Raw genomic sequence first — 27,236 nt, forward strand, 5'->3', positions numbered from 1 at the left:
GGAGTGGCAAAAACTCTTTGAATTCCACTGGAGGTGTGGAGTAGCCACCTGTCCTTAGAAAAGGGGACGATTTTATCCCCATTAAAAATGCATGATGCTGAATGTGTCCCTGAGGAAATGTATGGGGCAGGGATATGTGGCTCTTGCAAGTGCTCTTTTCTTCATCCTGATGAAGATCAAATATGTAGGAGGTTTTTACAGCTTCCCCCTCAGTCTACAGTTTTATCCCACACACATGGATTAGGCAACATTTAATCATGGATTGTGTTTGAATGGCACCTCTACTTCTTTGGGTCAGCATATAGAAATATCCCAAAGCAACATTCTGTAGAGAGATCACTTTAGATTGTCTCCTTCTGGACAATTGGGGCTCTATACCATGGTTAAAATACATCGACACCAGCGGCGGCCCTTCCATTAGAGTGGAGGAGCGCCTCCCCCGCCACCATCCTCAAATAAAACGATTATAAAACGGATTTTAAACCCATTTTATTATTCTTTTTTTTAATCCCCTGGACCAGCCCCCAGGACTCTTATGAGTCTTGGGGCCGGGTGGGGGAGTGGTAGTGCACTCCCTTCACAGCACACGAGGGTCTGGTTGGCTGTCTCAGGCCGGTCAAACCCTCATGTGCAGTGAAGCTCTCTCCAGCCCCGGCTGCCTGGCAGTGGCTCGAGAGAGCAGGCACAGGCTCCCAGTCTGCCTGGAAGCGTAAGCTGCCAGCGCTCAGGCCAAGCCTGACGCTGCTTTCCCGTAGCATCAGGACTGGCCGCAGTGCAGTCTGGGAGCCTGCGCCCAGATTAAGGAAGATGGTGATGCGGCGCATGGGTTGGTGGAGCTCAGGTAAGTTTTTTTATTTGTTTTGTTTTGTTCCCAAACCCTCCATTCCCTGCCTCCCCCCCTTCCTCCTGCAGCTCACCTCGCCACTTTGGCAGTAGACTGGCCACTACTGATCGACACAACCGTTCAAAGGCTAGGGTTGTCTCCGTTGTTTCTGTCTCCCACCAGTCTACAGAAAGGACACGAGTCTTGGATAAAAAGTTTCTTTTTCGAATGTTGTGTTGAGGTAAGAATGCAAAAGGAGCTGATAAAGATCTCTGTTTTGACCTATTATTGTATTCTTGCCAGTCCCTAGTCTGTTTTTTAATCTTTCTCTCGAATTAACACCAAGGGAAGGGTCCATTCTTTTTCGTTTAAGATCAGGCTCGGTATGGTGACTTATAAGTTTTAGAATGCCAACTAATGCCTTGGGAGGCCCGTCCAGGGCTTGTCCCTGTGACCGGATTTCCTTACAATTACTAATGCATTACATGATTTTTTGTAATTATTTTAGTTATGCCCGGAGACTCAATTTGAAACCACTTGGGGCACCGAAGCTGCGAACAGGCCTTGCACAAACTGCAATCCTTAGATACCACAATTATTTGTGTTGTGGTGTACTCTTTCCTTAAAGATGCTGTTTTAGCTATGAAAACTATGGACAAACTGTCATGCTTGTTTTAAAATGATCTTATTCTGGTTTTAGACATTGACTGTACTTGATTAGTTTATATTTTTAGATGCACTATTCACTTTATATGCAAATATGTGAATTGGTTTAAAGTATTTATGTGTTGTAGTTTTATCTTGTTGAGCATCAGCTATTATATTTTAAGCTTATTAGGGAAGCTATCTTATTAATTATGCTGAGGCTGATGGAGTAATTTGTTTTAGAACCATTTCTCTGCTTTGTATTGTTTTTGTCTTTTATGATCACATATTGCAGAATAAAGAATGAAAGAAAGAATGAATCTTACCTGGGACTTAAGGATGGGCTGAAGGACCTTCTGGCCCAGGACGTTGACCCCCTGGAAACAGGTACAGAGTTAATTGAGTTAATTGTCAAGTTAGATAATAGATTAAAGCAAGAAACTGAGAAAGAACAAGAAACGGACCCAAACTATTACTAATGAAAAACTGTGATTGAACGATGGAAACTCTAAAGGCAGCCGAAACGTGACCGGAGCCTATGCAAAGGGGAGTATAAGGACCTCTCACTATGAAGGGAAAAGGAAAAAGCAGAAAATAATGTATGTCTCTACTGCAGCAAATCAGGTCATTTTGTCAAAGAACTGTTCAGCAAGACCAAAGACAAAATTTGTTTCCGGGAAGCCCACAGTGTCCTTAACTGAGACAACTGAGTCAGAAAACTAGTTACCTCACAGTTGGGAGAGGGTGCTATCTCCTGTAAGTTTAAGCAAGAGACCTTCCATTTTCTAGCTCACACCCATAGCTCGCATCAAGGACACTCGAAGACAGTAGTCATGCTGCAAATCTCAGTGGCAAAAGTTCATGTTAATAGATTATGGAGCCACCAACACTTCCTGGGCCTAAATTATGCCAAATCTTTAGGGCTCCCACCACTACGTAAACAGACTCCAGAGGTAGTATTAACCATTGATGGTAAGGATTCAACCACTGGTCCAATACACCCACCGCACTAGCTTTAACAATAATTATAGGAAAAGATCATAGAGAAAATATAGAATTAGCCTTAATTGACTCACATAACTATAATGGTGTCCTAGGAATGCAGTGGTTAAGACATCACATCCAGTTGTAAATTGGCAACTGAGAAAGTTAACATTGAACTCAGAAATGTATAACCTACAGTGTAAGCTTTTGAAAACCCCAGCAACACACCCTAGCTGAGGACAGTACAGAGGCTCAGCTTCCCAAAGAATATCACAAACTTTCTGATCCATTTGACAAGGTTAAAGCTAGCATTTTGCCACCACGTATGTCTTTTATTTTTCACATAGACCTAATTCCTGGTTCACAGATCCCTTGTAGCAGAATTTATGCCTTGACTGAACCCGAGAACCATCTTCTAAGAGTACTTAGAAGAAACTTGGCCACAGGATTCATTCGGTGCTCAAAGCCTCCTGCATTGTCTCTACTCTTTTTGGTGCCCAAATATATTGGAGATTTTTTCACATGTATTATCGAGAATGGAAGAAAATCACATGGAAAAGTGGTGTCCGTTGATCCCTAGTCTACTATAACAGTTGAAGAACGCTGACATGTTTGCTAAGTTAGACTTGTGGGGGAGGACATATGACCTAATTAGGGGTGACAAGTGGAAAACAGCTTTTTGCTTCGAGTTTAGCTTGCAGGAATATCAGGTCATGTCCTTTGGTCTCAGCAACTCCCCCACAGCATTTCAAAATTTTATGGCTGAAGGCTTGTGTGATTTGATATTTCTGTTATTGTCTATATTGATGATATTTTGATTTGTTCTCAAGACTATGCAGTTTCTCAAGTGAAAGAAGTGCTTCTGGTCCTGAGAAGAAATTCTTTATATGCCAAAACTTGAGAAATTACTTTTTCATGTGCACAAAGTAGAGCTTTTGGGGTTCGTGATCACCCTAGCATTAGCGAGAAAGCTAATGAACAAAATACAAATGTATAAGGCATCATTTGTTGTTGCAAACACAGTAGGCCTTTGAAACGTTCACAACAAATAAATGTGCACACATTTCTTTCTCTGTACAACAGAATAATATCGTTAACTAGTTTAAAAGTGCTAGTTGGCTGGCCTGTTGTAGCTTTGCTTGGCTTACAAGATGTAATAGTACCAGAAGGAAAGTCAGCCGGGTGTTTTAGCTGAAGTACAAATGTTCGTAAGTTGTTATATTATGCAATACGTCTTACCAGCATGAAAGTGCATGCAGGGAAATATTGTGCAAACAAACCAAAAAATGCAGTTGAATTTGTTGACTTACTTGCGGTGGATAGATTTCATTAAAATAATGAATGCTCACATAAAAAATTATATGTGTTATTATTTGAAAGATACTAGTATCCCGACGAAGATAAAGATTTTTATTTTTTATTTTCATGTGACATTTTGGTTCCCTTTCCTGTTTTGACAGAATATAATGAATACAAATGTGTCACAAATATTTTCAGAAAAGGGTACACGTCCCACAACCTGATGGAAAGAAAGCATATGACATTAATATATGGCCAGGTAGATTGCAAATAAAAAGTATTTAAGAAGATGTGGCCTAACGATTAGAGTGGTGACCTCGGAGCTGGGGAACTGGGTTTGAGTCTTGGCAGGGATGCTCAACATCCTGTGATTCTAGGCAAATCATTTAATCTCCCAGGGGCCGATTCCCAGAATTAATCTGAGATAAAATCCTAAATTTACTACTTTTGGTATTCACAATAAGCATTGTTAGGACTCCTAATTTTACTACAACTAAACTGAGACACAATCCTAACTTTATGACTTTCGGTATTCACAAAAGCCATTTAGTAGTAGTAAAGTTAAGAGTCCTAATTTTACTACTACAAAATGCCTTCTATGAATACCAAAAGTAGTAAGTTTAGGATTTTATCTCAGATTAGTTCTGTGAATCGGCCCCCCAGTGCCTAACAAAAATGAATGTGTCCGTCTGTAACTCAACTGGTGCTCATGTAAAGCAATCTAATTCCTTCGGGTCCAGTTCGCTCTATATAAAACTCCATAAAACAGAAAAAACTGAACTGAATAAAACTGCCTGCAAAACACAAAATACTAATCTTAAGGGAGAGAGGAAGCATGAACACTGTCTTAGTTTCTCCAGAGTTAATAAGGATGAACTGTTATGATACAGGATGGGGAATTTTTAGAAAAACTCATAATTGTGATTGATTTAGATGTAAGTGTAGAGGTAACTGTATCTGTGTCTCTAATACAGGTGACTTTGCAGCTTATGCCAGAACTACCCAAGCCCAAGCCATAAGCCTGGGAAGACAACTACCCCAAGTAAGGGGTCATTACGATGGCGGGAGAACTGTAACTGCCAGCCATGTGGTGGCGGTCCTTCCGCCATCGGACATCGATTTTCCTCCCACCACACTACGATGGCGAGGGGATCCAGGCTGCGACCGTGGTGGACGTAAAGACCGTCCGCCATGGAACCGCCACAGTCAATCGTTCCGATTGCCTGGCGGAGCGGTCTGCATCCATAAAATGGTGGCATAGCAGGCACTGTCTGCCAAATTAGCATGGTGTCTTCAGCCAGCCTTTCCGTGGCAGGTAAACCGCCATTGAAAGGCTGGTGGAGATTGGCTTTGGGGGCCCATTGCGAGCCCCCCTTGTGTCTGGGGGTGGTGTTTGTGCACTGAGGGGGTACATGGGTACCCCCGTACTTTTCACTGCACCACGTGGCAGGCACCGTGTGGTGCCTGCCACATAGTGCAGTGAAATGCACAACATGCATTTTGAACATCGCGGCGGGTGCTGTAGTCAGCAGCACCCGCCGCAATGTTAAAGTGCATAATGCGACCGCCATGGGAACAGTCGCATCCTAATTGGGTGTGCAGGACCGCCGCATGCATTGCGGACGGTCCCGGTCACCACCACAATGGCGGACAGAATCCAGTCTGTCCGCCATTGTAATCGGCCCCTAAGATCAGCAATGATGACCCAAACTTGCAGAGTTCATATTGTTTACATCTAAGACCCTGAGTGATAAGGAAAGATGAATCCTCAGGAAACAATAGGATTTCCTCCTCTAAAAGTGATGATTTTGTGCACAGTGCTGTGTACACGTCCACACAGGTGCCACAAAAGTAAAGGAAGAGTGAACTCCCAAATTTAGAGTTCATCAAAGAGGTCTTATCAAGGAGAAAACCAAGACAAGATCTTTATAGAAAAAGTGTTGAAGAGACCTGCAGAGCAACCGACATCCAAAATAGTATGATAACCTGACTTCGCTGACACCCTGTCAGTTGTCTCTCCAAAACTTTTGTTAACCTGAAGCCCACCATCACCAACAAAGAAAATGCCATCATTGACTAAGTCTTCGTCTAGGCCACTAATGACGGCCTCAACTTCAACCATTCTATCACCAGTGAAGACCTTGACCACACTGTCATTGACAGAATAGCTGATGGTCACATGATTTAAAAGCAAGAAGACTCTTTCGACAATGACCCTGTTGACAACGTTAAGGATAATAATTATCTTGATGTCTAGCACACCGACAGTAGCTCTGCCTGTTTTTCTCATTAACATTCAATTGATGATCCAGTTGACAGCAGAAGAGCTTGTGTTAACAATGGCAAATTCAGCATTCTCACTCTTGTTGTTTAAGGTCTCCCCTCACCTTCCCATCCACATCCCACATTCCTCCCCACAACCCCAGTGGCATTGCTTGCTATCATGCCCTATTGAAAAGAGCAGTCAAGAAGTCTGATTTACCTATGCCCTCTGTGGAGAACTAATGATTCCATTAGACACCAGCCAAGACCACGCCACCCATTGTATCTCTCTCTTTCTTCCCAACCCCATGAACAGTTCATAAATTACTCATTAGGAAGTTTGTTGTTAAATGGAGGTTTGAAGGGATTACTCATCACTCCCACCAGAAGTCAATTATCAGATTAGTGCTCTTAGGTTCTGATGCAAATGGCTGATGACTCCTCATGAACCTTGACTAGTCTGGGTCAATCAGAAAAAGCATTCAACCCTTCTGTCTGTTTGCAAGTACCTGCAGATATATATATTTTAAATCTGAGTTGATGAGTGAGTGTGCTCTATATGCTGCACATTGATCTCTGGCTTTGCCTTGTTTATGTATTATGCATAGAGCCATACACCCTACCTGTGATGCAGATGGTGTCAAAAAGTCTAGTTAGCTTAGGGATCAGTGATTATTCAGCTGAGGGGCCACCAATGATGTTTTAAGGTCATTTAAGTGCTTTTGTCTATTCATACCCCCAGAAGACATTAATGCCCTATGGCCTTCTGTGTGCCACGTAAATATAACTGACCTACTTGTCTATTTCCAAATGAAAGTTTTGTTTTGCATAGATGTATCTCTAACTGGACAATTGGATAATTAAATATATCAGCTTATGTCACAGAGTGCCTCTATCACCTCCTTGTGTATGCGTGACTGCTTACTAGACTAAGGGAGTCAAGTGTATGCACACAGCTATTCTCCCACAGGCTGATTGGCAGTGGCACAGAAATTGCGAATTCTCTGTGAAGAGGTGATTTTTTTTATACCAGGCCATTTGATAACTTGAGTGGCCTTCCTCCTGTGATGAGCTCAACATTTGAGCTCAGCTAGGTTTTTCTCCTTGTTCCTCTTATTGAGCTGTGCCCCTTGAACTTCTTTCTATTTTATGGAAAATAAATTGGCATAATTAAATATGGCAACATTTTCAGAAGTCAGAAACCAATCTTCTCCATGATATTGCATATTCAGCCTCAGGGGGCAAACTTCACCTGTGATGTCCCTGGGTCAAATATTCTCAAAATCAAGAATTGTGCGAAGTTGACAAACATATGAGGGGCTTTGGTTTGAGGTATGACCACACAACAGTGCCTTTGACAACATAGCTTATTCTATTGCCCACATCATCAATCAATCCAGGTGTCAGAAAGAGAATCAAGCAAGTGATTGCATTGATAGTGGGATTTGTAGAAATGTTTGAGGGGTGGATGACAGTTGTTCACAGATAAAACGCTTTTTCCCTTCCCTTCCCATCCCTCCACTCCTCCTGTTACACCTCCTACCTCATTATTCACCTTATACTACTTTCATCTCCCTTGTTCTGCCTCCTGGACATACTGTCATGACCACCCTCTCAGTCTGTTCCTGTCATTCTTCTTTCTCTTATTCAGCCTTGCTATCCTTTTCATTGGACCTGACACCTTTGGTGTGGTTTCCACTAACTGTTTGCCTTTCATCCTCCTGTTTTTGCTTACCTCATTTTTGCAGGATTTAGGATTGTACACTTTACCCCTGTTAACCAGTGCTAATGTTCTTGTGTTCTTTCCTTTAAACATAGTAAAATTGGCTTACACTCAATTGGCCCATTGATTTTGCTTGTAAGTCTCTTGTAAAGTGCTACTACATGTTTCCAGGGCTTCTAAATTAAATGCTACTAGTGGCCCTGCAGCACTAATTGTGCCACCCAATTAGGTCATCTTTTTTCACATATCTCCGGCCTACCATTGCAGCAGCCTGTGTGTACAGATTTAAAGTGCTGTTTCGAACTGGCATAAGAAACCTTTTGCCAGGTCTTGTCACCAATAGGGTAGGCCCTAAAGAGCACAGAGGGCAGGGTGCAGTGTTTATAAAATGTTGGACATGTACTTTTAAGTTTTACATATCTAAAATTCATATTCATTGCTGAAAGGTCTGCCTCTACTATAGGATAATATTGGTTTACTTTATTATATTTAATAAGTGCTAACTTGCAATTGGGAGCAAGAAGGAATGTTGGGTTTGGTGTCTAATGAATTGCAATTAAAACACTATTTAAAAGTTAAGTCAGATTTTAAGTCACAATTCTGCAAATGCTACTTTTAGAAAGTTGGCATTTTCCTGTCCTAACCATTTGGTGCCAGCAGTCTGTATCCTGGGTCAAATGAATAGGTGTAGCAGACAGTTGTTCTTTGTGTATTGCTCACAGATCGTGAGCCAAAGGGGGATAGGTGTTGGCAGGATGGGCCATCTCTGGCTTGATAGGAGGGAGGAGCCATCACCTACCACACTTGCACATCAGAAAGTCTCTGCCTGAGCACACTCATAAGGGGTTCCCCCAGACAGGTTCAGCGAAATTGGCAGGGAGGCGGGAAATTAGAACACCTTGGGGGTGGAAACATTCAGAACCTTCTCCTACGTCAAAGCTGGCACCAGGAATAAATATTAGAACCTCAGACCTAACTCTTCAGTACACCTCTGGACCTGTGGAAGACTCAGGACTGCTATGTTGCTTGCTGCAAGAAGGACTGCTACTCTGATGCCCTGCTACACTGCTGTCCTGCTGCCTGCTGCGATTCTGCTTGAACAAGAAGGACTGAACCCTCATCTTGAATCCAGGACCACCAGAGTGACTCCAAGAGCTAGTTGGCTGGACTCATGATCAGAGCACCCGGGACAGAAAAAGCTCCAGCGACCTTGAACTGAATATCTGGACTCTGTTTGCTGTGAGTCCTAACTCTCAAGTAGTGCCATCCTATCCTGGACCCTTTGAAGTATGCCTGACGGTGCTCTGCCAGCCCAGCTGTGGTCCTGTGGGCAGAATCAACACAGCGCAACACATTTCCTTGCAGCTCTGCATCAGAACCACTGCTGCGTGGTTCATACCGTACACAGGACCTCACATCGCAGTACTGCATCTACTAGGAACCACCACTGCACGACACATACTCAACGAAGGACTTCACAATGCAAGCCCTCATTGACGGCATCCACACTGACAATGCAGGACATTGCATTTCTGCCTTGCAGCTGCATCAAAACCACCGCTGCACAACGCATTCTCGTCGCAGACTCTCGCAATGATCTACATCCAGCATTTAAGGTACTTTGCTCAGCAGGCCTAACTTGGTCCCCGTATCTGACCTGCGCTCCATTGCAGTCAGCCTGAATGTTTCTACAATTTCTGTTTATCTTTTCCTTGTTTCAGTTCATTTGTTATGTATCTTTAGTACATATTTTTTCTATGTATTTACCTATCCCCTTTATTTTTCTTCCCAATTATTAATTATTCCACTACTTCCTCTTTCTCTCTTTCACTATTTGCTTTCTCTTCTTTATTTCATTCCTCCTTTAGTTCTTTTCCTCTACATCAATGTATTTTCTATTTGCAGTCATATATAATTTTTCAATGTAGCTCCATTTGTTTAATTTCTGTGAAATCTTCTCACCTCACTCTCTCTATCGTAACTCTCGACCTTTCACTTGTCTGTCCCTTCCCCTTTCTCTTTCACTTTTTCATTCCCACGCCCTCAGTATTTTCTCTATCTTGAGCCCTTTGACAGAGACCTTTCAATGCATTTGCAAAGTGGGCTAAATCCCCGGGGTCCTCCCCTTTCCAAGGGGCTCCTTGGAAAGTGAACATTCGCTCTATCTAACAAATGTCTATATATCCATCTCAAATGCTGAGGAACTATTCAATATTGTTTGGCATCAAGGTGCAGCAGGAAGGTAGAAGCGCAGCCCGCTCACTGAGTCACAAGACATCAGCACGAGAAGCAGCCACCGGCGCCAGGGAAGGAATAAGTGTCCACCACCGCCAGGTGACCAATAACATGTCTAGCACCTTTAGGGAGCCCTGGCTTTTTATTCATTGGCCCTTTTCTGACTTATAAGCTGATGTTAATAATGGTAAAAACAAACCTATGATTGCTACAATGCAAACTTATGTCCTTCAAAAATTACGGACTTGAGGGAGGTGTCACATAGGGCATGCTGGTGAACCCATATGTGTGTAGGTATGTATGCATGTATGCAACAGCTCTAAAATTGCCAGGGTTGCACCCTTTTAACGTGATAACTAAACTGCAAAAAAGAGCAAAGTTAATGTCAGAGAAGAGACGAGCTGTACTTGGGCCTCGGTGGTGAGAACGACTAAAGAAAAGAAAATCTACAGGTGGGCAAGTCAACCCTGTTGGGAGCAGGACGTTTATGCTCAGTATTACACAAGTTGAAAAAAAAAATATAGACACAAGTGGAACCTTATGGTCAAATATAATATTCATGAAGAGGGGATTAGGTCAAATATAGCACATTTTGCTCTCAAAGGAGTACTGCACTGATAACATCGACTAACATCATACAAAGTACACTCATCTATCAACAGCCCCGCACCCAGGCTGAGGATAACTGGAGAAAGAAAACAAGGTGAGACACAGGGAGAAAGACCACATCTGTCTAACCATCACCACACCCATAATGGCAAACATTCCGGCAGTGGAATCTTTCATAGTGGAAGGTGCCCCATCAGCGCAGGCACCTAAGTGGAAAGAGTCGGTGGAGAGAGTAATACTCTTCTTTGGAGCAACAAAGATGGATAATGCTCAGAAACGGGCAATGTTACTTCATTTATAAAATATCCAAATCAATCAATGAAGTGCCGCCGAAGATGCACCTCACCCTCATAGCAGCCTTAACAGCGCATTTCGAACCAATGGCAAACCAGAACTATGAAAAATGTGTATTTCGCGCAGGTGAGACAGTAGCAGGCGGAATAATCCATTGATGTCTTCTATGCGCATCTGAAGGAGTTAGCCAGTACATGTGGTTTCAATGATGAGAATGAGGAAATAAGAGAGCAAATAATCCAAGCGTTTGCCTCCGCTAAGCTACGTGAGAAGACCTTGGAGGACCCAGGCAAATCTCTAGCTGACGTCCTGACACTAGGCCGGACCAAAGAACTATCCAGAGCTCGTGCTGTGCACATGGAAGCAGCATTACAGAAACCTATCAAAACTGAAACAGTCAACATAATAACCCCGACCCTTACAGCACAACAAGGCAGGAGAAGGGAGACGAGGACCCGAACATGTGGATACTGTGGTGGACCCACTCATCGATCTTTGAGTGTCCAGCAACGTGCAAGAAGTGCAGAAAACGTAATCATTACATGAAGGTTTCCCGCTTGGGAAAAGGGAGAATGTCGCGCACCACTGTCAATTTGACACCAGAGGTGACATGGGTGATGATGAGAGAGAGGAACACACGGTCCACTCGTTTTTTGCCATTGGCACAGCTTCTCAAACTACAAGGCGCGTACCACAATGCCAAATATGGCTTGGAGACTACCCATCCACTGCGGTGATAGGCACAAGTGCGACGATCAACGTAATGGCGGCGGAAGCCTATGGAGCCATGAAGTCACCCCCACAGCTACTTCCAGCCACGATCAAAGTCTTTGCAGACAGTCAGGAGAAACCTCTTGTGATGCGAGGGAAATTCGGGACAACCATAACATACGATTCTCAATCAATAGAAGCCCAAATGTATGTTACCATAGAAGGTCATGGCATGCTTCTGGGATGCAGAGCAGCCGAGGCTCTGGGCATCATAACATTTGCATTTGGGATACATCAGGAAGCCATAAATTATATTCTGGATGAATTTCCAGAGGTATTTGAAGGTATTGGGTGCCTGAGAGACAAAGAAATCTATCTGCATATAGATCCGTCATTGCAGCCGGTAGCTGCCTGACACAGGCACATTGCTTTCAATCTGAGCCCTCTTGTGGAAAAGGAACTAAATAAGCTGGAGGACACAGTAATCATCAAGAAGGTGAAAAGGACTACTTCATGGGTACCGCCATTGTCGTCCAGGGAAACCCAAACAACCTGGAGAGGTGAGAATATGTGTAGACATGCAACTACTGAATGTTGCCATAAAAAGAGAATGGCACCTTAATCCAATTGATGACTTAATTGGCAAGCTCAGTGGAGCCTGCTGGTTCTCCAAACTAGATCTTTGCTCAGGGTATCACCTGCTGGTTCTTGCTGAGGAGTCCCGTTACATTACAACATTTTCAACACATGTGGAACTCGGGCGCTACAAGCGTTTGAGTTTTGGAGAGGCCAGTGCTGCTGAAGTGTTTCAAAATGTAATTAAAGAGCTTATCGTGGACCTCCCTGTAGCCGTACATGTCAGCAATTGCATTTTAATTCATGCCAAGTCCGTGCCAGAGCATAACTCATGGTTAAGGAAGGTATTGCAGCGACTTCAGGACTCTAGTCTCACCCTGCATCGCAACAAGTGTGAGTTCTTGCAGCAAAGACTACTTTTTATGGCTACGTCTTCTCATCGGAGGGAGTTGCCCCAGACCCAGAGAAGGTGCAGGACATCAAGGATGCACCAGCGCCTGCCACAGTGACAGAAATGCGCAGCTTCTTAGGCATGGTCAACTCTGAAGCAATCTCTCTGAAAGTTAATCAAAGGATCTTTCCCATGGTTATGGGGGTCTGAGCTAGAGCTGCATTTCAAGCCACAAAAGATGCCTTGTCATCTTCCACCACATTGAATTACTTTGACATGAGGCAAAACACAATGAGAGCCTTGGATGCTGGCCCTCGAGGATTAGGGGCCATTCTGATGCCGAGATCCACTGATGAGGATGACTGGGCCCCGTAGCCTTTGCTATTAGATCCCTGACTAACACTGAACAAATGTATTCTCAAATGGAGAAAGAGGCCATTGCTATCCATTGGGGATGCTGCCATTTCCACCTATATGTGTATCAGAAGCCTTTCCTGGTCACCACCGATCATAAGCAATTGATTCCACTATTCATGGGAACTGCATCCAAGCCACTCCCAACAATAGAGAAGTGGATGCTTCAGCTGCAAAAGTACAACTGCCAAGTAGACTACCGCCCTGGGTCTAACAACACAGCAGACTATTTGTCCAGGCACCCTCAGGCACCCACTGCTGATGAGGAAGACGACACTGATGAAGCTGAGGAATATATGTGGTACGTGACTAACCATTATTCACAGAAGACCTTTTTTGTGCCACCATCCAGGATAAATGTCTCCAGAAAACTCTAACATTTCAGCTTTCAAAAAGTTTCATCCCTGCCGAGGCAGTGCTCCGAGTGGGGAAGACTCTCTTGTTGGAAGCAATGGGCTCGACGATTGGGCTGGGGTGAACACCTGGAGAGTGGATCAGCGGAGAGTGTGGATCTGAGTTTCCAAAGTCCTGCTGCAGTCATTAGCTCCTGAGAGACTCCTGTCAACAGTGCGGGCGATCTCCAACTTAGCCGTGATTCTCGACTCAGGTACAACCTCCGCAGCAATCCCCCGCTCCCGACCAGACTAAAGATCACAGTATCTGATAAGCTGTAGGGTTCACGGTGAGAGGCAAATTCCTGATCCCAGGTATGTTGGCCATGTGCGATTCTTCTGATGCTCGGGACTTTCCTACGAATGGTCAATTTGTGTTTTTACAGTTTTCATGTTGTTACAGATACTCCTATGTTTATTTTTGTATTTGTTTTTTGAAAATTCTGTTTATTGAAATTAAACAACTCGGTCATGTTTACAGATAATTGCTTCATACGGCACAAAGGTACACAAGGCTTAGAGGCTGACACATATTTCCCTGGCTTCTCCGTGAGTTTACACCTGTCCATGCAATGGTAATTATATCATACAATGCTCTTCGGGTGCTGGGACCATCGGGGGCTCACATAGTTCACCTCGATACTCATTCCATTTAGTCCACAATGCGATCCATTTTTGAGGGCATCCCCGCGCCACATAGACCGTTTTCTCCCTCAACATACACCAGTCCATGTCCTCCTTCCACTTTTTCAGCTTGGGTGTTGTGGTGGCCCCCCATGCCTGTGCTATGTTACGTTTAGCAATCATCTGCCCTAATGTGGCCCACTGTCTCCCCCTCACATCTAGATCTGTGGGCTCCCAGACGTTCAATAGGCATCTCTTGGCCTCGGGCCGCAGTGGAATACCCCAGACCCCGCTCATGCAATTCAAGACTTTCCCCCAGTAACATTGAATTAGCGGGCATTCCCACAGAATGTGCATGAATCCGCCTTCCATCCCACACCGCCTCCTACAGTGCCCATCAGCGCTTCTGCCCATCATCAGTAAGTGTGTCTCTGAGAGATATGCCCTGTGCAGGATTTTTAGTTGGACTAAGCAGAGTTCGGCGGATATGGCTACTTCCCTTGGCGACGAGACTGCCACCTGCCAGTCCTCATCGTCCATTTCGAAGCCATCTCGCACCCATTTCTCCCGTAGCGCGGTGAGGGGATCAGGGGTGTTGTTAATGAGCTTCTTGTATGTGAGCGATATAGATTTATCGGGTAGGTGCCCGTCAAGCAGCCGGTCCTCGAGCGGGGATGACTCAGGCAATGCCGTACCAGCGGGGATATTAGCCTGCAGTGAGTGCTTAATCTAGGCATATCGGAAGCGTTCCGAGTCGGCCAGTTCGTATGTCTGCTGTAGTGTCGAGAAGGGAATCACTCCCGCCCTCTCCCAGAGGTCTCTGATGTGCGAAATACCTATTAGATCCCACTTGTCGAAGCCTTTTGTGTGCCCCAATGTTCCCAGCTGTTCAGCATCCCAGAGAGGGGTGGCCATAGTGAGCTTGTTGGCCCATCCTAACGCTTTGGTGACTATGTGCCACAGCTGCACCGCGTGCTTCGTAGGCCCGGTAAGCGTGAACCTAGTTGGTTTAGAGTAAAGGGCTCGTGTGAAGTCACCACCGGGCAGTAACCACCTATCCATACTGTACGCCGGGTCATCCCCACTCCCGTATTGGCATTGATTAATAGCGGCCAATTGTGCCGCCCAGTAGTACTTTTTTATGTCGGGAGTGCGATGCCTCCGTCATACCAGCCGAGCGTGAGCTTACCAAGTGCTATCCGCGGCCTGCCATCCCATAACAGTTCCCTCTGTAGGGTCTCGACTTCTTGAAAGAAGGCCCGTGGTACCACCTCTGGATAATTCTGAAGAGCATATAAGAAGCGGGGCAAGACCATCATCTTAAACAGTGCAGCCCTCCCAAGCAGGGATAGGGGGAGCTTCTTCCAGACCTCAACATCCCGGCGTAGCCGCCGCAGGGGGGGGATCAAGTTCTCCTGGTATCTGAGCCTGGGATTGGTAGTGATATAGATGCCTAGGTACCGGAATCCCTCAGCCGCCACCTGTATCATGCAGTCTCTAGGGAGGGGGGGGCTTGAAGTACATAGATTGTCGATTTGCTCCAGTTGATACGGAAACCAGAGTTTCGCCCAAAACTGGCTATTTTTGTATTTTTGGGAGGAATGTAATGTTACCCTTTTTGATGACGTCCACCAGGCGTAATGAAGAAGCCAGTGCAGCTGGGGTTGTATAGTGCTGTGACCCCTGGGCTGATGCAAAGTTGGTTCATTCCACACCCCGTGGGACAGTGTTAATAAAAGAGGCTGCCCTCGCGCGTGGCTTCAGAGAGAGACCACCGAGCAGCATAGCCATATTCACACTGCCTCGAGTCTCCGGCCCTCATGTTGGTATAGGCCTAGTTATCCCCGTTAGCTCACCAGTAACACGACAGTGCTCACTTTACCTGCATGTTGCTGCCCTGGAGTGCAGCAACATAACAGGGCCTACATACCTGCCCATTTAATCTGTCTCATCTGCCACTGCCTGTCTGTCCGAATAGCCAGTCCCACCCTGCGAGGGTGATGGAAGGAAACCACAGAGACTCACCTCCTGCGGGCTCAGCGCAAAGCCAGAGTCCTGCTTTCTTTTTAAGGGGTTGTGTTGATGGACATTGAACGCCTGTGGTGATGGGACACACAGGGGCAGGTCCCAGGAGGCGCGAGGCACAAGGAATGCAGCTGGGCCGCAGGGCCCCACTGGCCTCCCCCTAGTGATGCCACCGTCAGCTCTGAGCAGCAGGCGTCCTGAGGTATTTGATCAACTATTTGAGGTACAGGTGCCCGCAAGTACTGCACATAGAGGGTTTCAATTGTTTCAGTCAGGGAATCATCAGAGAGCGGCACAAATAAGTCAATGCAACAGTTGTTATTGTCGCTGTCTCGCTGGTTCGTTGATTGTCGCTTTCTTGTTGTGAGTGCCCCTCATTTCATGTTTCATATTTCCCTGCTACCCTCGTTTCCTCTGAACTGCAGACCCTACATGTAAACATTGATTCACTGTCATTATAGCGCTGGGGAAAGAATGACGGAGGGAACTGGATGTACCCACTTGCGAGCATCATGGTAATTATTTCATTTATTATCAATCACCGCCGCAGCCTTCAGAACATCCTTATTTTCAAGTATTAATTACTGTCTTTCTCTGTCGCTGTGTGACTGTCTGCCTTATTGCATTGCTGAGGTGAATGCAATTGTGTTTTTGTTTATCGGAAAGCTGGTACAGATTGGTGTATGCCACTCCTAAAGTGAATGCTCTGCTGTAATCACTGTCAAGAGAGAAGGCGGCTTGCTAGAGTGATAGACAACATTTTTTAACTGGGTAACAATTTATGCTTTTTCCAATCCATCTTAAAGTTATCTCATTTTAGAAAAATAATCAAATTACATACAATCCCTTTAGAATTGGAGCAGCAGAAATGTAGTGCTCCTTAATCATTTCTTTCCTTTGGTTGTGGATTTAGGAGAATAGCTTATTGTTTGCTTTTCTTGTTGCATATTTATATAGCGCGAACTCGACCCGAAGGTACTGGAGCGCTGTACATGAGCACCGTATTTACATTACACATTCAGGCACGGGGAGATTAAGTGATTTGCCCAGAATCACAGGATGTGGACGCGACCTCGAGGCTCGAACCCTGGTTTCCTGCACCAGAGATGGCAGCGCAGCCGACGGACCACATCCTCTCGGTTACTTAGAAATTAATACAGAGTGTGTAAGTCTGTACCAGGTGGACCAGACTTCTGCTATTTTCAAGGCCGTGCATCTGTGTGACCATTTCTTTTGACGATGGGAATGTAGGGAGTCTAACCAAATCACAAGAGGAGGACCATAGGAGGTTTAGAGGCCAGCAGGAGTTAACTCCACCAAAAAGTAGTATGAAACACAACAAAACACCTGGGACTAGACAGAACAGCAAGATAAAAGTTTAGAACAGAAAACCTAGCTGAGCTGGAGTATTCCTTGTATATAACAATTTTCCTCACACACCATAGGTGGTATGCTTCATCATCAGGAACCTCCATGCGCCATGATACCTAGTCACGATGTGGGATATAAACCCCTCACTGAGAGGGAGGAGCGCAATGTATGTTTTGAGAGGTATGATAAATACCCTTTGAGGAGCCCGGGGTGGTGAGGCAAGCAGAGCGTAAAAAGGAAATAATGTGACACTTAAAACTGCCTCCAGGGAGCGAAAATACCTTTATTCATGCATCCTTGGGTCAGGTTTAAAAAGCAAGAGACTGCAGGAAAAATTAAACCTGCTGGGGTGTGTCACCAAGATAGGTCAGCATGTTTCAGCAAATGACCCTCGGATGAGGTGTTGCGGCCTTCATCAGGACCTGTAGTGATAGTGCTTCTGCTTCAAACTGTGCTCAAAACAAATGATACATTATGCGTAGTAATGTAAAACACTTGAGTGGTCCTTTGAGAATCCAAGGGAGGGGTCCACTGGCGGTTACCTGTAAGAAAACATGTGTAAATACATATGTACAGGATAGTGGCTAGATTATAATTCTGAAACCAGCCCATGGTGGAAGAAAGCCACCATTTCTACAAACACAGTAGAGTGTAGCGCCCCTATTCTTAACACCCATAAAGCAAAACCTATAAACATCGTTGAGTGCAATTCAACAGGAACAGATAAGTACTTCATATATAAAATTAGGCTCATCTATATTGTAACTTAGAGTGAGTCTTGTCTGCGATCGTCGGGCGTGGTGCCTCAACTCAGGCCCTGGCATTGAGCTCAGGGTACTCTCTATCCTACACATCTTTTATAGGAGAGCGTAAAAGGAAACAAACAAAAAGAAGAAAAGGTTAAAACATCCAGGTATTTCAGACCAAAATACATGTTGAAAGGTAAGTAGCCACAAGGTAATAAAGATGTTATGAGAATATGTAAGGCCCTGGTATAAAAAGCGCTAAGGTGCAGATTCCTCTTGGAGGTCGCTGGCTGGGGCCTGTTGGACTAAACATCCAAACCCTTTACATTTGGTAGCCCAGTGCTGAAGATGCAACCCACATTATATGTAATACTTGTTCATGCAATATTGCAATAATGAATGATTATTAGGTAACAGGGCACAGGGGGCAGAGTGAGAATGTAACCACAACAGGATCCAGCATCACGGGCGTGCAAGCCTCTCTGTCTCAAATGTTAAAAAGAGCCACTTCCCAGTGTTATTCAAATGCAGTCCATGTATTTATATGCCCCAGTCATGTGGTTCATGGGTGAGTAGGTTAACCACAGGCTCATAATCAGTGGCCCCAATTACCGAGATACGTCCTAGAAACACGGGGAGAAGGGGTGCAGGACGCCTCAAATGCCATAGTATGTATGTAGTCAAAGGCTTATGGTTAATGGCCCATCGGTCAGTCATAAAAACAGGCCGTAGTTTCACAAGTGTAATGATATGCCAGAGACAAATACACTTGTTGTAAAGCGTAGTGTGAGGAGTTCACCCTGCAGGGGAACCCGTTCCTTACCTCTCATTAATTCAAGTCCAGCAGCTTATTCTGTTCTAAACTTTTCTCTTTCTTTTCTTTCCAGAGCGAGGTGTTTTGTTGTGTTTTAATGTAGGGAGTCTACCTGCTCCCAGAAGATGGCAAAACCTGATTGGCTCCAAGGATGGGGAGTCAGAGGGAAGTTGTTCTGAAGAGAATGCAATGTGTCTTTTAATTGTGTGTTGGAAATAGCTTAGCAGATCTTGACCTGATGTAGCTGTGGGAAGACCATTCCCTAACTCTTCTGATACTCCTACCTTTGGTTCTTGAGCTTGTCTCTTGAACATTCTGCTTTTCCACATGACCTTTTATTTGGTACATTCAAAACTGACACCTTCTGCTTAGATTTCCCCTTGCTATTCTTGGTACTTTATTTAGAATACTGAAGCTCCTTTATGGAACCGATACTGACTGTGTTCTGCATCCTTTACCGTGTGATGAATTGCAGTGCTATCTACTCTATATATAGCTTCAAATTGAATAAACAGTGTACCATACAAGATAACTTGATAAATTAATGTATTAAATGTCTAAAGTTTGTAACTTTGATTAATCTGCTATTAAAGCTTCATGATTTGGACACCATCCTCTTTGTTGTTCTTGTGGAGTCCAATTGGTTTCACTGTAAATTAAGTTGCTGTGCTAATGTTAACTCCCCTGGGAAAACAAAAACAGGAGTGAACCCGTTATTCCAGTTGAGACCGGGCAAGTATAGTAGCAAAAAGACAACGTCTCAACTGGTCAATCATGTAAAGGGACCGTTAGGAATTGGAATTAATCATAGCGAACAGGAAAAAACAAGGGAGACCAAGGAGAGGGTAAAGGTTGTTATTTGTAGATAGAAGCACATAGCACAATTAAATTACAGTAACCATAACAACCATGTGAGCACTGGGGTTGTAGTGTTGAGTAAAACTGCGCAGTGACATAAGTGTGAGGGAGCAACGTAAGGCGGCGCAGGAAAATGAACAATGGGGGTCAAACAAAATATGTACAAAATGTTAATCATTACAAACATTATTTCATGATTAGAGCATGACCCGTTTCAATGCCGCAATTGGCGTTGTAGAGTCGACGGCGTTTCGACCTCGTTAACTTGAGGTCATCATCAGGACTAAGGTTACACATGAATCAATAGGTACTTCTATAAGAAGAAAAAGGAGGGAAAATAAATAGTGAGACCCGGAGGAGTGAATGCTATATACAAGAATGTGGGAGAAGGGTTACCTGGTGACGTGAAGGGAGGAAATTTCACGCTGACTCAATCATAGGGAAGCAGAGGCGTCTGTGCGTCAGGAGAAGAATTACTGTGGAACGGCTCAAAAGGAGGAGGGCAAGGGTTATCTGTGTACCCGAGTAACGGGGGGAAAAAACAATCGAGGTGCTGGTGATGAGTGCTTACCAATAAAGGAGGATTATTGGCAGTTGTTAGTAGCGTTGTTGACAGCGCTCTGAAAAGACAAAAATGGGCTCCGTTAGATACCTGCATTTAGGTATCGGGAAGGGGGTGGGAGAGAGGCGAAGTGCCAGTGATCGGGCGGTAAGAGTTACCGCTGCTAGACGAGTGCAGGAGCAGAATTAAGCTTACCGGAGGGGTTAGGTCCGTGGTATGGAGAATCACATCCGGTGAATGATTTCCGGGGAGGGAAAGCCGGGATGGGTTTGGTGTCAAGAAGCCGAGTAGACGAGTGAAGTGTCTCTGGCGTGTGGCGTGGAAAAGTCGGCTAAACTAAGGGAAGTCAGTGTCACGTGTCGAGTGGGCAGGTCAAGTACGAGAACGGAGCCACAACTAGAGAGTGTAATGGCGGAGTCGGTACCCCGGGGGGATGGAGGAAGGTATGAACAGCCCTAGAAAGATGGCCGATGGAAGAAAAGTAGAAAGGACATTAGAATTACAAGATCTCCTGTCAATACATCTTATGAATTGTACAATTATGGGAGAGATCAAAGTGAATAAAACAATACAATTTGGGAAAGTGCAACACGTATTCACATGGAAAAACAGCAATATTGTACATGATTTGGAGATAGAAGGGAGCAAATTACAATGTCGTACTGGTTTAAAACATAGGAATAAAAATTGCACAAAAAGGAGTAACAATGTACCAGTGGTGCATAACGTTTGCTGAGGAGGAGCGAGGGGTGGGGGGGAGAGGGAAACAGGGGGAGAGAGAGACAGCACACAGAAGGAATGTAATCATGTATAGAAGAGTGTAATAACGAGCCGGGATTGCTGGGCTAGTTGAAAAAAGGAAGCAGTTTCTATGAGTAGATAATAACTGTGTTCCACTCATCAAGGGAATTCAGACCCTGTGACACAGAATTGCAGCGAATGATCCATCTACATTCGCATTTGTTGAGTAGAAGTTGAAGGTTACCACCGCGGATGGGTAGTAGTGGGCGGTCTATGACTTGCCATGTCATGTCATTCTCTGAGTGGTTGCATTCTCTATAGTGTGCTACCAGTGGTGCGGTAGTGACATTACACCTAATGCGGCTCTTCTGTTGTGAGATACGCTGCTTAATCATTTGTGTAGTCTGACCTATGTAGAGTAAATTACAGGGGCAGCGGATCGCATAAATAACATTGTTGGTACGACAGTTGGAAAATTGTTTAAGTGGGTATGTGCGGTCTGGGGTGACAAAAACTTTGGTGTTACATGTGAGGTCACAGACATTGCAGTTTTGACCTTTAAAATGGCCTATCACAGGTGGAAGGCCCCACAGGGCAGTTACTGATCGGTCATGTCTTTCCTTAGAGGGCCATGTGATGGCATGAACCAATTTATCCTTGCTGTGGCTTCGGAGGCCGTTTTCGGCTGGCTTCTCCGCTCGGCGCTGGTTTCCTGCTAGGCGCCTGGGGGGCAGTGGGCTTGTGGTGCACTCTTCCTGCCCCGTTGGTGAGTACCACGTAGCGGTTCAGTTTTTTTCTCACTGATGTTATGGCGCTTTGCATGGGGTCTGCTTGTGGCCCTGGAGTGGTGTGTCTTCCACATGCCCTCTTCCGATGTTTGGGATGATGGCAGGATGCCAAGATAAGCGGCTGAGCCTCCGGGAGATGCCCGGGTTTGAACCCGTGGCCTCACACATGCAATGCATGCGCTCTACAAAATTGCGCTGGTAACGGCTGGTCTCCCTGTGGCCTTGCCTTGTGGGTTCCTTGCTTTCTTTCAGGTGCTGTTGGTTCCTGTTGTCCTCAGGTCTTTTCCGGTGCTGGTGGATTCCTGTTGGGGCTTCTCTTTTCAGGCTCCTTTTCCTGCGTACTGGCCCTCTGTGCTTTGCTGGTTGCGTGAGGCGTGGGTCCGAGTGCTGTCTAGGTCTGGGGCCCTTGTTGTCTCCGGCCTGGTTCTCTGCCTCTGCTGCCCCTTGCTCCCAGGGTCCTCGCAGCCCTTCAGCATCTTCAGCAGCCTGCGACTTCGGCTCCCCTGCCTTCCTTGTGGGTCCAGTCTTGTGCCGTGGTTTCCCCTGTGTCGCTGCCTTTTTTTGCGGTTTCTGCCTGGGACGGGTCCTTCAGGGGGCTTCCTCCATGTGTGTTCCCAGGCCTTCTGGCTTTTCGCTTGCTCGGCGCTTGTTGCTGGTTGGTGTCTGGGCTGGGAGTCGGTCTCTGTGGGAATGTTGTTGGCCTGTCCCCTGGTGCGTGCCACCTGGTGGTTTCTTGATTGCTGTGCTCTCCTGCTGTGCTGGCCTGCGGCCGTGGCTTCTGTTCCTCCTGCTGCCCGCGCTGTGGTTCGGCGGGTCGGCCCTGGTTCGTTCCTGGTGTGGTGTCTGCTTGCTGGGCCGTGGCTTGCTTTGGTGCGGTCTATCCCGGGGATTGTTGGCTTCTTCTTGTGGCCTCTTTGCTCTGTCCTCTGGGCCTCCAGCTGTCCTGCCCTGCGGCTTCTGTTCTCCCTGTTCAGCCCTGGTTGGTGCCTGGTTTGGGGTTCGCCTGGGTTTGCCTGTTGCTGTGGCCTGCTCTGGTCATCCCTGGCTGTTTATCGGGCGTTTTTGCCTTTTTTCGGGTCCTGGTGCCTTGCTCTTCTTGGGCTTCCTTCGGCTGCCTACTGTCCTTCCGCCCGTTGTTTCCTTCCCTTCTGTGGGTTCTGGCCTGGTGCGTGTCTGTCGGCGGTTTTCGCTGTTGGGCGCTCATTGCATCCTTCTGGGTGCTTTTGCTTGGCCCGTGCTTGGGGTGTCTGGTTTCTTCTTGCCCTTCTGTGGGTTCGCTGGGTCATCCCCCTTGTTTTCTGTGGGTGGGTGGGGGGCTGTTGTACCCTCCCCCTGTCCTGGTGGGCCCTTGGCCTTGTTGGGCTGTTGGCTCCGGGGCGGTACTGGTTATGCCCCTGGTGGGGTCTGGCTGGAGTTGGCTGGGTTTGCGTCTCGCCTGCTGCCGAGATGTGTTGCCTGCTGGGGTTTGGTTTCCGGTTGTGGTTTCCTTCTCCCCTCTTGTGTTTCTCTTGGTGTCTTGGTGCGCTTTGGGCTTTTCTTCTTGCCTGCTGCTCCCTTTGCCTCCTGTGGTGGCTGGGTGTTGTTGGTCTTCCTTGGCCTCTGCCTTGGGTGGCTCTTGTTCCTCGGGTGCTCTGCTCTTGTGCCCCACCCTGTCTGCTGTGCACTTTCCCTGCCTTGTGGGTGTTGGGTGTCGGCCTCCCTTCGTGTGTGGGCCGCTTTGTGGCTTCCCGCTTCTCTCTTTCCGCCTTGGGGTTGTGGTTGGCTTTGCCTCGGGTCTGGGGCTCTGGCCTTTCCCCTTTGGGGACCTTTCGTTGGGTCTGTGTTGTTTTCTCGCTCCCGTGCGGGCTGCTTTCAGCCTGTGGTGTCTGTGGCCCTTGCTCTCTTGTTGGCTCTGGGGTGTTCGTTCTCCTCTTGTTTGAGCCTGGTCCCGCACCCGTGGTGGGTGGTGTGCCTTTGGCTTCTCCGGGCTCCTCTCCTTCGGTTTCTGATGCCTGGGTTGTTCCGGTGTGCTTTGGGACCTGGGTTCTGCCTCTGTTGGGTTTGCCCTTGCCGTCCCTGTGTTTGGCCTCCCGTTCACTTGTGCGTGTGGGTCACTGGTGCGCCTCTCGGCTTGGATGTGTCGGGCTTTGTTCTGTGGGGCCCTTGGTTGCTTTGGAGTCCTCTTTTGGTCCCTGCGTGGGTCCTTTCCTGGCCGCTCCTTCTCTTGGGCTTTTGGCTTTCTTTCGGACTCTTGGTGCCTGGTGGTTCTGGCCCTGGTGTTCTCGGTCCTGGAGTGGTCTTCTTTCCTTTCCTGTGTCACTCCTTTGCGGCTGACTTTTGCGCTGGGGCCGTTGTGTGGGCTGCTGGACTCCCTCCCTGTCTTCCTGCAGCTTCTCTGGGTGGCCTGCCTGTGGTTGGCTGCTGTGCCTTTTCCTGTGCCCCTTCTTGGTTGTTTTTTTTTTTGCCTCTCCTTCCGAGTCCTGGTGGCGCCGTGTTGGGAGCCTCCTGGCTGGCTGGCCTGCCAGTTTCTCCGGCTGGCTTCTTGGGCATTTGTGGGTTGCCTGCGGGGTTGGATGGTTGGCCTCCTTGTAGGTCTTTCCTGTTTTGCCCTTCTGCAGCTCCTCTTGCGGTTCGCCTTCGGTGGTTCCTTGGTGTCCTCCTTTGTCCTCCTGGCGGGTGGCTCGGCTCTTGGTTGGTGCCGGTTCTGGGGTTTGGATTCCCCGGTTCTGTGTTCGGCCCCTGTTGTTGTCTTTCTTGGTTGTGCCCTGGTTATGTCCGGGTCTGCTTCGGGTTGTGCTTCTTTGCTCTCCCTGGCCTCCGTTGGGCGGGTTGCTGGGTTTCGTGTCCCGGTGTCTCCTGCTTTGGGGGTGTTTCTCGGGCCTGGCCGCTTGGCCTGTTCCTCTGCCCCAGGTTCTTCTCCCGGTGAGGGAGCCTTTTTGTTCCTGCGGCTCTTCGGTGTCTCGGCTGGGGTTGGCCGCTGGTCGTTCCTGCCCTGTGGCCTGGGCCTTCTGTGTGTTTCTGTGCCTCCGGGTTCCCTGTTGCTGCTGTTGTCGGCTGGGTGGGGGGCTTGCTTGGGTTCCCTGCCCCCTTAACTTCCTGGCTGTTCCTCTGGGTCGGTGCCTGTTTTCTTGTCCGGTTCTGCCCCTTTTGGTCTTTGCGGCTCTGCTGGTGGCTTCCCCTGGTGTAGGTCCTGTGGTTGGTCGCGTCTTTCTTTGCTCTCTTGCTTTGACGTGCCTCTTCGGTTTTATCTTCCTTCACCTCGCTTTTTGGTGTGGTCCTTTGTGGGTTCCTGTGCCTGTGGGTCGCCTTCTTCCCTGTTTTGGGGGGGAGTTCACTCTCTGTCTTGCCTCTGCTGTATTCCTTCCTGGGCCTTTGGCCCTGCCGCCCTGTGCAGCCTGTTCTCCTCTGCTCTTGGCCATTGGCCTGAGTTGGCCTGTTTGGTCCCTGGTTGGGTGGCTGTCTGGTGGTGCCTGGGGATGTTGGCTTTGCCCTTGGCAGTTTCTCCTTGGTCGGTTGCCCTTCCTGGCTCAGTTGTTCCGTTGGGGCGCTTCCACTTCTCCTGGGCTCCTTTTGGTCATTCAGGGTGGTGGGGCTGTGTTTTGGCCCCTCTGGTTGTTCCCTTGGGGCTTGGCTCTGTATGTGGGGCCTCCTTCTGGCTTGCCTGGGGGGTTCTTGTGTTTTTTTGCTGGTCGTCTCCTGCTGGTTTTGGGGTCTCGGCTATGTCCGCTTGGTTGGGGGGCGTGGTTGGTTGTTTACTCCTGCCTGCATTTTTCTCCTTTCTTGTGGGCTCCTTTTGCTGCTGCGGGGTGCAGTTTTTCGGTCTGGTGCCCCTGGCATTGGTAGGAGTCCGGAAGGCCGGGTTGTCTGCTTTGGTATTCTCCACTTTGTTCAGGAATGGGACGAGGACAGGAGAGACCTGGGGGTAATATCTTATTACTTAACGGTAATCTTCATGACTCCTGGTCCTGTTGTCTTGGTCCCATTCCTTACGCCCCTCCCTCACTCCCTGGCTGCCGGCCTTCCAGATGTTGGCTTGGTATTTTCAGGCTGCATGTTATGTTATGTTATGTTAAATAAATGTATTGCGCGCACAGCTACTCGAGAGTGTCCCGGCGCGAGTCTAGTGGGGTGCCATATTAGACTTCGGATAAAAAAATGAGTTTTCAGTTTTTTTTAAAGCCACTGGATCCTGAATAGTACGCAGAGCCAGCGGAAGAGCATTCCAAGCAGTAGTTGCCTTCACTGAAAAGGAGCCACCCCCTATCCTCTGCCGCTTAAAGCGTGGGACTTGGGCAAGGTATAGAGATGCGGAGTGCAGGGTGCACGCAGGCGCATAAAAAGACACCCGCCTCTGTAAGTAAAGAGGCCTGCATCCATGGAGAGCACGATGGGCCATAATCAGCAATTTAAATCTCACTCTGGCTGCTACTGGTAGCCAGTGATATAGACGAAGCTGGTTCTGTACACTGTCCCTGGCTGACAGCCCCGACAGTAGTCTGGCTGCGGTGTTCCTGTAGCTTCTTCAATAGATAGCCCAGAATGCCAGAAAAGAGGGCATTGGCATAGTCCAGCCGAGACATAATCAGTGCACATGGAATTGTTTGTCTCGCTGCTGCTGGCAGAAGGGGAAAGAAGCTTCTAAAAGATTTGAGCAGGCCGAAGCAGCCACCAGCCAGCTTCTTAATGTGATCCACAAAAGAAAGCTGTTCATCAAACCAGACCCCAAGGTTTTTTGCCGATTATCCGGAGGAGGTCGGAGATGGGTAGTCAGGAGGCCAGAGCTGCTCTCGGAAATTCGGAGGAAACGTGCCAAATAGCAGAATCTCCGATTTCCTTTTGTTGCATTTGAGCTGTGCATCTGCCATCCAGTTGAAGACTGAGGCTAGGCAATGTTGGGCCTGAGATTCAGAGCCCACCCCTTTCTCCCAGGTGAAGAGCAGCTGGGTGTCATCCGCATATGCCATCACCTTAGCCCCCAACTCCTCTGCTAAATAAATCAGAGGAGTCATATAGATGTTAAATGGAAGGGGGCTAAGGGCAGACCCCTGCGGGACACCCGTTGAAACACCCTGAGGGGAGGAGGAAATGGGTGGCATCCAGATCTGCTCATTTCGAGCTTCCAAAAAAGAGTGGAACCATTACCACACAGCACCTGACAGCCCAATCCTGGCCAGACGAGACAGAAGCAATGGATGAGGAACCGTATCGAATGCGGCCGAGAGGTCAAGCAAGATGAGCGCCACCCTTCCGGCCGCATCCAGGCAGTCCCATATAGCCTCTGCCACCTCGACCAGCACTGTTTCAGTGCTATGTGACGACCGGAACCCAGACTGTGCTGGATGCAAAAGAGCGTCCTTCTCCACAAAGTCG

The sequence above is a fragment of the Triturus cristatus genome, chromosome 2_1 (assembly GCF_964204655.1).
Source record: "Triturus cristatus chromosome 2_1, aTriCri1.1, whole genome shotgun sequence".
In the NCBI taxonomy this organism is placed as follows: Eukaryota; Metazoa; Chordata; class Amphibia; order Caudata; family Salamandridae; genus Triturus; species Triturus cristatus.